Raw genomic sequence first — 12,227 nt, 5'->3', positions numbered from 1 at the left:
TAGGTGACACAGCCTCAGGAGGGCCTGATGACATGTGCCCAAGGTGGTCAGAGCACAGTTTGGTTTTATACATTTCAGGGAGACATGAGACATCAATCAACATATGTAAGATGAACATTGGTTTGGTCCAGAAAAGCAGGACAACTCTAAGTGGGGAGGGGCTTCCAGGTCATAGGTAGATAAGAGACAAATGGTTACATTATTTTGAGTTTCTGATTAGCGTCTCCAAAGGAGGCAATCAGGCATTTATCTCAGTGAACAGAGGGGTGACTTGGAATAGAAGGGGAGGCAGGTTTGCCCTAAGTAGTTCCCAGCTTGACTTTTCCCTTTAGCTTAATGATTGTGGGACTCCAAGATTTATTTTCCTTTCACAGTTCTTTCCTGGGTGAAGCCAAGAACCCTCCCAGGCTAAACCCCAATTTTGGGGCTTGCCTGTCCTGCATCATTTTCAGTCATGTGATAGGCCCTCCCTCTCAACTAGACTCCTGGCGTTACGTTTTGATGAGGAATTACTATACTCAGAACACGGTGGGCCTAGTGTTAGGTCACACTTCAATGAATGCCAAAGGAAGGTTGATTACTGAGTCAAAGACAAAATAACAAAACCAGCTGGTTGGAGCTGCCAGTCCTTACTTGGCTGCCTCTTGTGTTTCTCTGATTACCAGAGCCAGAATTAGCTCTGAATGGGAGACCACGCTCTTTTTTTCCACCTCCCACTGCTTGTTGATTCACGTGGGCATTTCAAAAAATCCCCAAGTTGAAAATAATTTGCAATGAATACAAATGCTTCATTTCTAATTTGGTCTTTTTTTTTTTTTTTTTTTTTAGTTCAGTATGTGAAAATTCATTTATTTAGTGAAACCCTACATTAAAGCATCCCAACACAAAGCAGATTTGAATATAACAATTGGTGATTGGCTCATCTCATAGGCTCACGTGATCAGTGTGTTAACATACAACAGGACTGTACCCTTTTACAGGATTGTTTTGGATCCCACTCACACACTAAAACCCTGCCATAATGCTGTATCAATTAGCGCTCTTCAAATGTGAAGCTGCGTTGGAAAATGAGAAACTTTATCACCATATATGTGTATATTTTTTGAGACGGAGTTTCGCTCTTTTGCCCAGGCTGGAGTGAAGTGGTGCGATCCTGGGTTTTATTAAGGTTTGCAAAAGGATTTTGTACTTGATAGTTAAAATTAAGTAATTAAATAAATACACTTTATTTAACTGTATGGGAACCAATATCTAAATGTGACTTTTGGACTTGCTTGGACAAGATCTTGAAAGTTTAGCATGTTGGTAGTTATTTCCACAAGTGATCCTTCGGCAAAGCTTACTTATCCCGTGGTATGGAATCAAAAGGAGCTATCTTCACCTGGTTTTCTTTTCTCTCATCTCAAAAAACCACTTCTGCTCATTCCGAATTTATCAGTATTCCTGTAATTCTTTTGAGTCTTGTTCTAAGAATTACCTGACAGAATTAATGAAGGCCGACTAGCTTTAGCTATGACTCCAGAGTTGGATTTAGCTAACCCAGCCCAATTAGGCCATCAGTGCTAAGGGCAGCGTCGGCCTTCCAGAGTGACAACTGGCCTGTCCCCTTTCTGCCAGTCAGGAAGGAAACACTCTTGTCATTTCTTACCAACAAGGAAACATTTTCTGGTTGCTCCTTAACAGAAAACAGGAAATTCTGTTGGTCATTTTCCCATGGTAATCATCTAAATACCTCTCTCTTGATAGATCCCAGATAATTCAAGGACTGGAAGAGAAGCCTCAGATCATATGGGCTGTTTCCATAACAGCCCTTTATACCCGTATTAAAAAGTCTAAGTCGGCTCTCGGTCATCTCCTCACCATATTACATGGTATTTTCTTTACAGGAGTTGATAGTATTCATCACCTCTCTTGGAAACAAAAAAAGCATTCCTCTTATTCCTCTCTGAAGCACTGGAGAGTGTTCCCAGTATAGTATTTGCTGTCTTTGCATAGAGAGGGACAGTTTTTTTCAAAGCAAAAGCCAGGGGAGAGGTGATGGGGAAGGAGGAGAGAAGAGAGGGAGTGGGGGTGGAGGAGAGGCAGGGGAAGGGGCGGAAGATGAAGAGACTGTTGCAGATAAAAAGAGACTTGAGGCCAGGTGCAGTGGCTCATGCCTGTAATCCCAGCACTTTGGGAGGCCGAGGTGGGTGAATCACCTGAGGTCAGGAGTTCAAGACCAGCCTGGCCAATATGATGTAACCCTGTCTCTGCTAGAAGTACAAAAATTAGCCAGGAGTGGTGGCGTACGCCTGTAATCCCAGCTACTCCGGAGGCTGAGGCAGGAGAATTGCTTGAACTCAGGAGGTGGAGGTTGCAGGGTGCCGAGATCATGCCACTGCACTCCAGCCTGGGCGACAAGAGCAAAAAAACTCCGTCTCAAAATAATAAATAATGAATAAATAAATAAATAGAGACTTGAGAGCCTTGTCAACTAACTGCAATTGATTGATTTGAGCAAAATAATTGTAAAAGGATACTTTAGAGACAGTTGAGAAATTTGCACATGGACTAGGTACTAACTAGATGATACTAAGAAATGATTGCTAGTTTTGTTTGACACAAAAACTTTTCTGTTAGGGATACAAACTGAAGGATTTATAGTTGAAATGATAATATATCTGGTATTTGCTTTAAAATATTCCAGAAAAACAAGATAAAATAAGATTGGATAAATGCTAATTCCTGAAACTATGTACAATGAACTGAGATTCATTACTTGCCTTACAATTATTTGTATATATGTAAAAATTTCCCAGGATACAATTTTCCAGGTTGTTTTTTAAGAACAAGAAAGAGCACATCTTTCTTTTGCTTTTTCCCCACTGTTAATTTTTTATTGTGATTATTCTAGTGGCAGAGAAGAAATGTTATTCAATCCAGGTCTTGCCTATATTATTTATTTATTTATTTAGACAGAGTCTCCCTCAATCACCCAGGCTGGAGTGCGGTGGTGTGATCTCGGCTCACCGCAACCTCCGCCTCCCAGGTTCAAGCAATTCTGTGTCTCAGCCTCCCAAGTAGCTAAGACTACAGGTGTGTACCACCATGCCTGGCTAATTTTTGCCTGCATTATTTTTAATAATGATAAAGTAACTCAATAGTTGGTCACTAAATCAAATAACTACAATGACTGGTTTTTTCTTTTTATTTTTTTTTAGTGCTAACTACTATATTTCATGTGCTTTATATTTAATTAATAACTATAGAGGAGGTTATTTTATTTTCCTTTTGCAGTTGGGAAACTGAGGCTCAGAGAGGCTACAGTAACAAGTGCAAGTTTAATAGAGCCAGCAGATGGTGAAGCCTGAGATTTGGAACCAGATCTAGTTCCCAAACCTGAGGTTTTTGCACTATCATCTTACCTCTCATTCTGTTCGTGGTTTGGGGCCTTGCTAACTAGTGACAGCCAAGTCAGCTGGCAACTAAGAGTGAGTCTCTTAAAATGTAAATCAGACTATGTCACTTCTCTACAGAAAACCTGCCAGTGATTTCCACACTGAGTAAAATCCCAATTATTTTTCAGAAGCCATAGGGCCCTTCCTGATCCCCTCCATCCCTGCCATCCCATGCCCCTCATCTCTTTCAACTGCCACTTTGCTCGCTCTGCTGCAGCCTGGCGCAGCGTTCTAAGAACTTTTCCTTAACTGTCTGAGCTTCCCGCTTAGGCCCTTCCCTTGATGTTCCCTCTGCCTGAAGTGCTCTTTCCCAGATATCACATGGGTCACTTTCTTCCCCCTCCCCTCATTTCCTTCAGTCGTTGCAAGAATGTATTCTTCTTCTCTTCAAATGTATATATATTTTTAAATTTTATTTATTTATTTATTTATTTTTTGAGACAGGGTCTCACTCTGTAGCCCAGGCTGGAGTGCAGTGGCACAATCTTGGCTCACTGCAGCCTCCGCCTGCCCAAATGATCCTCCTGCTGCTCTGTCTTCAGCCTTCCAAGTAACTAGGACCATGGACATACACCATCCTATCCAATTATTTTTTAATTCTATTTTTTGTAGAGACGGAGTCTTGCTATATTGCCCAGGTTGGCCTCGAACTTCTGGCCTCAAACGATCCTCCCTCCTTGGCCTCTCAAAGTGCTGGAATTACAGGCATGAGCCACTGCCCCCTGCCCTTCCTTATCTGTGTTCATAGCACTCATCACTACCTGACATTATTAGGTACTTATTTATTTATCTATTACCCCTGAGTAGAATGTAAACTCAGTGAGGACAGAAGTTTTTTCCATTCACTGCTGTATCCCTAGAACCTAGACCAGTGCCTGGCACATAGTAGCTGCTCAGTAATACTTGCTGAATCACCGAATGACTCTCAACCTCATGAGTGCTGTGCTGTGAGTCACCGGGTTACTACATCATGCCCAGACTGGGCAGCCTGGTGGGGCTGAAATGGAATCACCGGTAAAGGTCTGCAGCCCCCTCTGTAATGCAGGTGTGGTGGGAAGATTCGCATTTTGTTTTTTTTTTTTTTTTTTTTGAGACGGAGTCTAGCTCGGTCGCCCAGGCTGGAGTGCAGTGGCCAGATCTCAGCTCACTGCAAGCTCCGCCTCCCGGGTTTACGCCATTCTCCTGCCTCAGCCTCCCGAGTAGCTGGGACCACAGGCGCCTGCCACCTCGCCCGGCTAGTTTTTTTTTTTTTGTATTTTTTAGTAGAGACGGGGTTTCACCGTGTTAGCCAGGATGGTCTCGATCTCCTGACCTTGTGATCCGCCCGTCTCGGCCTCCCAAAGTGCTGGGATTACAGGCTTGAGCCACCGCGCCCGGCCAAGATTCGCATTTTGAATCCATCATTTCCTTGCTGCCGGACTGTGAGCAAGTTTCTCAACCCTCTATAGTCTTCGTTGTGTCATACATAAAATGGAGATAATAATTATTAGATAATTACATAATTATCAGATAATTATGTAGAATACTGAAGAAGTCATCCAGTTCAAACCTCCTTTTTATGGTAAATCAGAGGTTCCCCTCAGCTCCATAAACTTTCTTTGCTTTCACAATCCCAGACATCTGATTAGGCAGCCAAGAGCTCTGAGAGGCCTTTGGCCGGAAGCTAAGGATTTATGAGAGCCAGGGTTCTCTGTCTCTCTTGTTTGAGCATGTAGATGACATGGAATAACCTCTCTGATGTATTGAATTTGTTTCTCCAGTGTCGTTTATGCTGCCAGATGATCACTTCCCAGTTTGATAAAAATCACTTCATAATGGGGATTAGATGGTACCAAAATGACAGTGGTCTCTGCTGGATCTGACAAATTCTCTCTGTCTTTTTTTTAACCCCAAATCTCTAGTATGCCAAAAGTTTGCACAAAGACTTATTGTTGTTATAATTGTGTAGGACTTAATAAATTAGCTATTGTCCTGAAATAACCTCAAAACTCCTGGCTAGGAGGTTAAAAAAAATTTTTTTAAGGGAGCACAAATATGGGCACACTGGTTAAAAAATGTTTTCATCTCATGTAGTATTTTTTTCAGTTTTGAGTGGAAAGTGGTGTGTGACCACAGGAATGTACATTAACAAAAGCAGTAAGCTAATTAAATAACACACAAATGTTGTATTGTCTGGGTATTAATTCTTTAAGGTCATGTCTTAGTTTATAATGGCAAAGGGAATTTATTAAGGGAGAATTATTTGACAGAAATCTTTTTGTTATTACAAGTTACATGCAGGTTAAGATAATCAACAATATTTTTTCTATGAGAACCATAAACAAGAGAAATCTCTGCAACATATATTTCTTGTTTATTACATTATGGTGTTTAGCTCACAGGAACTTGGGAGGAGATAAGAAAAAAGAAGAGAAGAGGAGAGGAGGCAAACACTCATTGGGCGTTGTATTTGTCTGTTTTCATGCTACTGATAAAGACATACTCAAGACTGGGTAATTTATAAAAGAGGTTTAATGGACTCACAGTTCCACGTGGCTGGGGAGGCCTCACAATCATGGCGGAAGGTGAAAGGCATGTCTTACATGGCAGCAGGCAAGTAGAGAATAGGAACCAAGCAAAAGGGGTGTCCCCTTACAAAACCATCAGATCTTATGAGACTTACACTACCGTGAGAACGGTATGGGGGAAACTGCCCCCATGATTCATTTATCTCCCCCCAGGTCCCTCTCACAACATGTGGGAATTATGGGAGCTACAATTCAAGACGAGATTTGGGTTGGGACCCAGCCAAACCATATCAGATGTTAAACTGGAGGTTAATGTTCTAGTCAGTTGGCTATAGCGAGGGAGACTGAGACTTGCTCTAGTTTCTGAGGTTTAATAGCTAACAGAGCAGGAAGCAAATGAGCACTGAGCCATGTGTGCACCTTTTTCCTGCCATCCTTAAACAAACATAGCTGCAGTCCAAGGGCGCAAAGGTGGGTTTGGCACTGGAGCTGGGTTTCCTGGTGACTTTACTCTCTGTCTTGGCATTTGGTCTGTGTTTATAGTCAAAGCAACAGACATGAAGTAATGAACCAGAGAAGGGAATCACAGAATAATGACCTTAACGTAAAGGCACTGTTTACTCTGAACCTTTTGAAGGATGGAGGAGGATGGGAGAGTCAGCTGCACTGCGTCTGCCTTGGGGTCATCTGCAGCCTAGACTTGCTCTATTCTATGTCCGTGATCACCCAGTATTACACCACAGCTACTGGAGGTCAAGGGGGCTGTGAAAAGCATGTGATGTAATCACCCTTCCAGGGAGTCCTGTTGAGACTAGTGATGATAATTGGGTGCCAGGAACTCCTTGGTACTGGGCATAAAAAGGCATTTAATAAATAGTTGAGTGACTTGACTCTTACACAGCCTATAGTCATGGACTCCATTCCTTTAAAAATATAACCCAGGCTATGGTAGGGCTACACCTGGGGAACTGAGAGACTGGGGGCTAGTGTTACTAATGCATCCTTGTTTCATCTGGAGGTGACAGTAGGGATAGGATTCATTTAGGAAAGGCCAATAACACACTCAAGGACATGGGGCTACAAGAGAGTCAATGGGCCCATATCCCATCTCAGGGACCCAAAGGACACAGTCTAAGTGGCAGCTTTGAGCGTGACAATTTGAGATGGAGTTTTGCTCTTGTTGCCCAAGCTGGAGTACAGTGGCGTGATCTCGGCTCATTGCAGCCTCCACCTCCTGGGTTCAAGTGATTCTCCTGCTTCAGCCTCCTGAGTAGTTGGGATTGCAGGTGCCCACCACCACGCCTGGCTAATTTTGTATTTTTAGTAGAGACGGGGTTTCTCCATGTTGGTCAGGCTGGTCTCGAACTCCCGACCTCAGGTGATCCGCCCGCCTCAGCCTCCCAAAGTCCTGGGATTACAGGCCTGAGCTACCATGCCTGGCCTCCCCTACTAATGTTTTAGGGACTTACACAAGTTTAGTTCAAAAAGGCTTTTTGGAAAGAGCTATGAAATATAATCTATGCCAGCAGTATAGAGATTCACTGGAGAAACGGCTAGGAGCTACCCTTTGACAAAGGTATTGCAGAGCACCTCTAAGAAATAACTCTTTTTTTTTAGGAAAAAACTTCTGTTTTAGGTTCGGGGTACCTGTGCAGGTTTGTTATATAGGTAAACTTGTGTCACGGGGTTTGTTGTGCAGATTATTTCATCACCCAGATACTAAGCCTAGCACCCAGTAGTTATTTTCTGCTCCTCTCCCTCCTCCCATCCTCCATCCTCAAAGACACCCCAGTGTCTGCTGTTCCCTTCTTTGTGTTTACAATTTCTCATTATTTAGCTCCCACTTATAAGTGAGAACATGTGGTATTTGGTTTTCTGTTCTTGTGTTAGTTTGCTAAGGATAATGGCCTCCAGCTCCATCCATGTTCCTGCAAAATACATGATCTGTTTCTTTTTTATAGCTGTATAGTATTCTATGGTATACATATACACCACGGTTCCTTTATCCAATCTGTCATTGATGGGCATTTAGGATGATTCCATGTCTTCGCTATTATGAATAGTGCTGCAATGGAAAGCAGTGTGGTGATTCCTCAAAAAGCTAAAAACAGAACTACCATTCAATCCAGAAATCCCATTATGGGTATATACCCAGAGGACTATAAATCATTCTGTCATAAAGACACATGCACGCGAATATTCCTTGCAGCACTATTTGCAATGGCAAAGAAGTGACTATGAGATGTTAGTGGCTAACTGCCAAGGCAACAAGGGACATCAGAGCACATGAAGCTTTGCCGGCAGGGGAGGCCATGGCGGGAGGGAACAGCATGGAGCCTAAGACTAAAGAGACTGGTCCCTGTTGGGCACAGTAATGCAGTCTGGTTATCACAAACTGAAATAAATCCAATAATGGAATAATCAGAGAGCAGAGTCTGGAGTTCAGGCTGTTTCTGTAACTGCCTAATGTAATGTAATGTAATGTAATGTAATGTAATGTAATGTAATGTAATGTAACGTAATGTAATGTAATGTAACGTAATGTAATGTAACGTAATGTGAGAACAGGCAGCTCAGAGTGGCTCTGTCACCAGGCAGGTAGCATGGCTGCTCTCAGAGGCAGAGATCACAAGAGGATTCAGTAGCAAGGAGAGCAGCTAGAACCCAGTGGTGGAATCCGAGAGCGTGCACGTGTCCCTTTACATGGGAAAAGACTTCCCAGTGAGCGCTCTTGGCAAAAGAGACACCAAATTGAGGAAAACAAATTGTTACTTAATGGCAGTGACACAAAAGAGTTAGCAGTTTCTCATTTTGCCAAATCCAATCCTTCGTTAACAGCATAAACCAGGTTAAAGTGGAATATTTGTTTTCACGTTGTTTTTTGTGATTTGAACACTGATGTCATTACTTCCTCATTTCCAGTTTTATGCTTTTCTGTATTTCCCACTGGAACCAGTCAGCTAAAGAATATTTGGCTGGTGGACAACAGGAAAATACCATGCATAGCAACTGAAGATGTATGTGCTATGGAAAAAATCTCCTGGCCCTATAAAATCAACAAGGAAAATTCCTAGCACAGATGCAATAATGACTTCTTAATGTTAACTATAATTCATTTCACGTAATCCTTATGTTCTAGAAACAACATCTGTTCATCCTGCTGTAGATCTGTTGGAAGCCCAGGCGTGAGAATGCAGGAAAAATTTTCCAAGCCAAATTACTATGTAATACTAATAGTGATATTTCATTATGTGAGACACTTGGTGTATTTTTCTTTTAGGCTTCTTGCAAAATGGTGCAGATGGTGTCACGTAGTGGAGGTAGTGACTGCTTCTCGGAATCAGGGCTTGCTTACGTGCTTTCCCCACCTCAACTTTCTGCTAAGGGTCACTGGAGGAGCCAAGTGAGACTTTAGATAGGACCAGCATTTGCACAAGGTGGAAGATCTCTCCAATACCGCACCTGAGGTGAGGCAGGAGGAAGAATAGAGCCTACGCCAGCAAGTCAGGTGCTGTCACCATGCTTTGAACTCCATGGACGTTCAGCAGGCTGTAAGGAGTCTGGGAGGGTGGACCGGAATGGGACCTGGGGAAGGAGAGCAGCAGGAAATTGGGGGGACAGGTCTGAGCAGCAGTCTGAAATTGTGAGCCTGGTCCAACAGGCCAGGCTCTGGTTCCCTTATGACCACCTGCAACTCATGGGTGGAGATGTTTCCTACATGAACACAAGAAGGAAGGAGATGCCTCTGCTTTTCCTAAATGAGCGAGTGCTGGGATGGAAAGTGGAGCAGAGGGTCAGGATGCAGATTGCAATTAGAAAGTTATCATAAAGTAACTAAGGTCAATCAGGCAAGGGGGAAGCAGGCAAGAGAGATACCAACAACTGACTGGGTGCGGTGGCTCACGCCTGTAATCCCAGAACTTTGGGAGGCTGAGGGGTGTGGATCTCTTGTGGCCAGGAGTTCGAGACCAGCCTGTTCAACATGGTGAAACTCCGTCTCTACTAAAAATACAAAAGTTAACCGAATGTGGTGATGCATGCCTCTAATTCCAGCTACTTGGGGGACAGAGGCAGGAGAATCGCTTGAAACCGGGAGGCGGAGGTTGCAGTGAGCCAAGATCACACCACTGCACTCCAGCCTGGGCAACAGAATGAGACTCTGTCAAATAAATAAATAAATAAACAAACAACTACAAGCACCAGCAACTTAGTGTCAAAGGACCCCAAGCCCTCTGGAGAGGTTAAGGTCTGGGCAAGAGGCTAGACCAACAGAACTGGGATAACTGGCTTTTTTTTTTTTTGCCACAACTTTCTTTTCTCTCAAAGCCATCTTGTATTGCATTTGGATTTTTCTTCCTAAAACAAAACTCGAGAAAATCACTCTCTGCTCAGAGAGGTTTGGATTACTCCCTTTTGCCCAATAGACCAAGTTCCAACTCTTTAGCCAGGTGTTCAAGAGCTTTGACAATCTGCCTTCAACAACCTTTCCAACATTATCCACTTTCCTAATCCTCCTATTCTGAACAGAGCGGTCTTTTTTCATTGTCCACACAGAATTTGCTTTCTTGCTGTCTGAGAACCCAGGATGACATGAAAACCCTCTCAACTGTCTTCTTGTCTTACCGTAGGAAATCCGGGTTGGTCAATCAGGCTGCCAGTTATGGTAGCCATTTCTCTGCTCACATGTGATTTCACTTCTCAGCAACATTTGACAGTCTCCTTCCTGAAATCTCACTCTCTCTTATTTCTCTAACCTTCTCTTAATTATTTTCCAATGGCACTTGCTTCTCTTTCTAAATCCTTGTTTGTTTCTCTTCTTGTAGTTGAGCAGCAAATGCAGAGATACCTTAGGGATTTGTCCAAGGCCTTGTTCTTTGCCTACATTCTGTTTTGTTTGTTTGTTTGTTTGTTTGTTTGTTTTTGTTTTGTTTTGTTTTTTAGGAGACAGACTCTCTCTCTTTTGCCCAGGCTAGAGTGCAGTGGTGTGATCTTGGCTCACTGCAAACCTCCCCTTCCCAGGTTCAAGCGATTCTCCTCCTCAGCCTCCTGAGTAACTGAGACTACAGGTATGTGCCATCACACTCAGCTAATTTTTTATATTTTTAGTAGAGACGGGGTTTCACCAGGCTGGTCTCGAACTCCTGACCTTGTGATCTGCCTGCCTCGGCCTCCCAAAGTGCTGGGATTACAGGCGTGAGCCACCGAGTCCAGCCTTGCCTACATTCTTGTCCCGGTCATCTCGTCTGTGGTGGACTACATCATGGATCCCAATTTTATCCTCTCTCCCACTTCCTGCATCCAGCGTGTCATCTTAGGCAGAATATACTTCTCCTGCCCTTGATGTGGGACTTGGACGTGTAACTTGCTTTGGGTAATAATATATCGACAGAAGTACAGGTATATCATGAGCCCCCACCTTTTATTTATCGTAATTTTTAATTTTTAATTTTTTTTTTTTTTTGAGACAGGGTCTCACTCTATCACCCAGACTGGAGTGGCACAATCATGGCTCCCTACAGCCTCAACCTCTTGGGCTCAATCAATCCTCATGCCTCAGGCTCCCGAGTAGCTGGGAACACAGGCATGTGCCACCAGGTCTGGCTAATTTTTGTATTTTTGGGTAGAGATGGGTTTTCGCCATGTTGGCCAGGCTGGTCTCAAATTCATGGGCTCAAATGATCCTCCTCCTCTTGGCCTCCCAAAGTGCTGGGACTGCAGGCATGAGCCACCGTGCCTGGCCCCCAGATCTTTCTTAAGGTCTCCAGTACTTCCTCTTGAGCCACTGCCATTGCCTGGCTGGCCTGTTGGTCCCAGGAGGATGAGAGACAGAGTAGAGCTGCCCACCTCACCCACAGACCTGCAGACAGAAGCAGAGATGTCTCACTTGAACCCCAGGCAATCTGCAGATGGCAGGAAAAATCAATGGTTTTACACCACTTTGTGCTGGGAATGGTCATGTAGCGATAGCAAATCAACATAGCATCGGTTTACTTATACCTCCCAAGTACAGATGTTCAGCCTTTGACCTTGCTTCTTCTGTACTCTGGACTTGTATATCTGGCTGCTTGGCAACTCCACTCCCTGGCTAACATGCATCTCAAATCGAAAGAATCCATGATGCAACTCTTTATTTTCATCCCTGAATCTGCTCTTATACCGTCATCCTTCCAGTTATCAAGGCAGAAAACTAGGAGTCAGTCTTGATTCCCTTTTCCTTCACTTCCCACATTTAATCCATTAGCAAGCCCTGTGGATTTTCCTACAGAGCACTGCATATAAACAT

At 43.5% G+C, this 12,227-nt stretch overlaps 1 long non-coding RNA gene across 2 annotated transcripts in view; it reads left to right on the top strand.

Moving 5' to 3' along the window:
• LOC105483671 (uncharacterized) overlaps positions 1-12,227 on the top strand; it is a 154,995-nt gene that overhangs the window by 76,298 nt on the left and 66,470 nt on the right. The window lies entirely within an intron of this gene.

Source organism: Macaca nemestrina, chromosome 10 (genome assembly GCF_043159975.1).
Source record: "Macaca nemestrina isolate mMacNem1 chromosome 10, mMacNem.hap1, whole genome shotgun sequence".
NCBI lineage: Eukaryota > Metazoa > Chordata > Mammalia > Primates > Cercopithecidae > Macaca > Macaca nemestrina.
The sequence above is the reverse complement of the archived record's forward strand: the minus strand, read 5'-3'. Positions and strand labels throughout refer to the sequence as shown.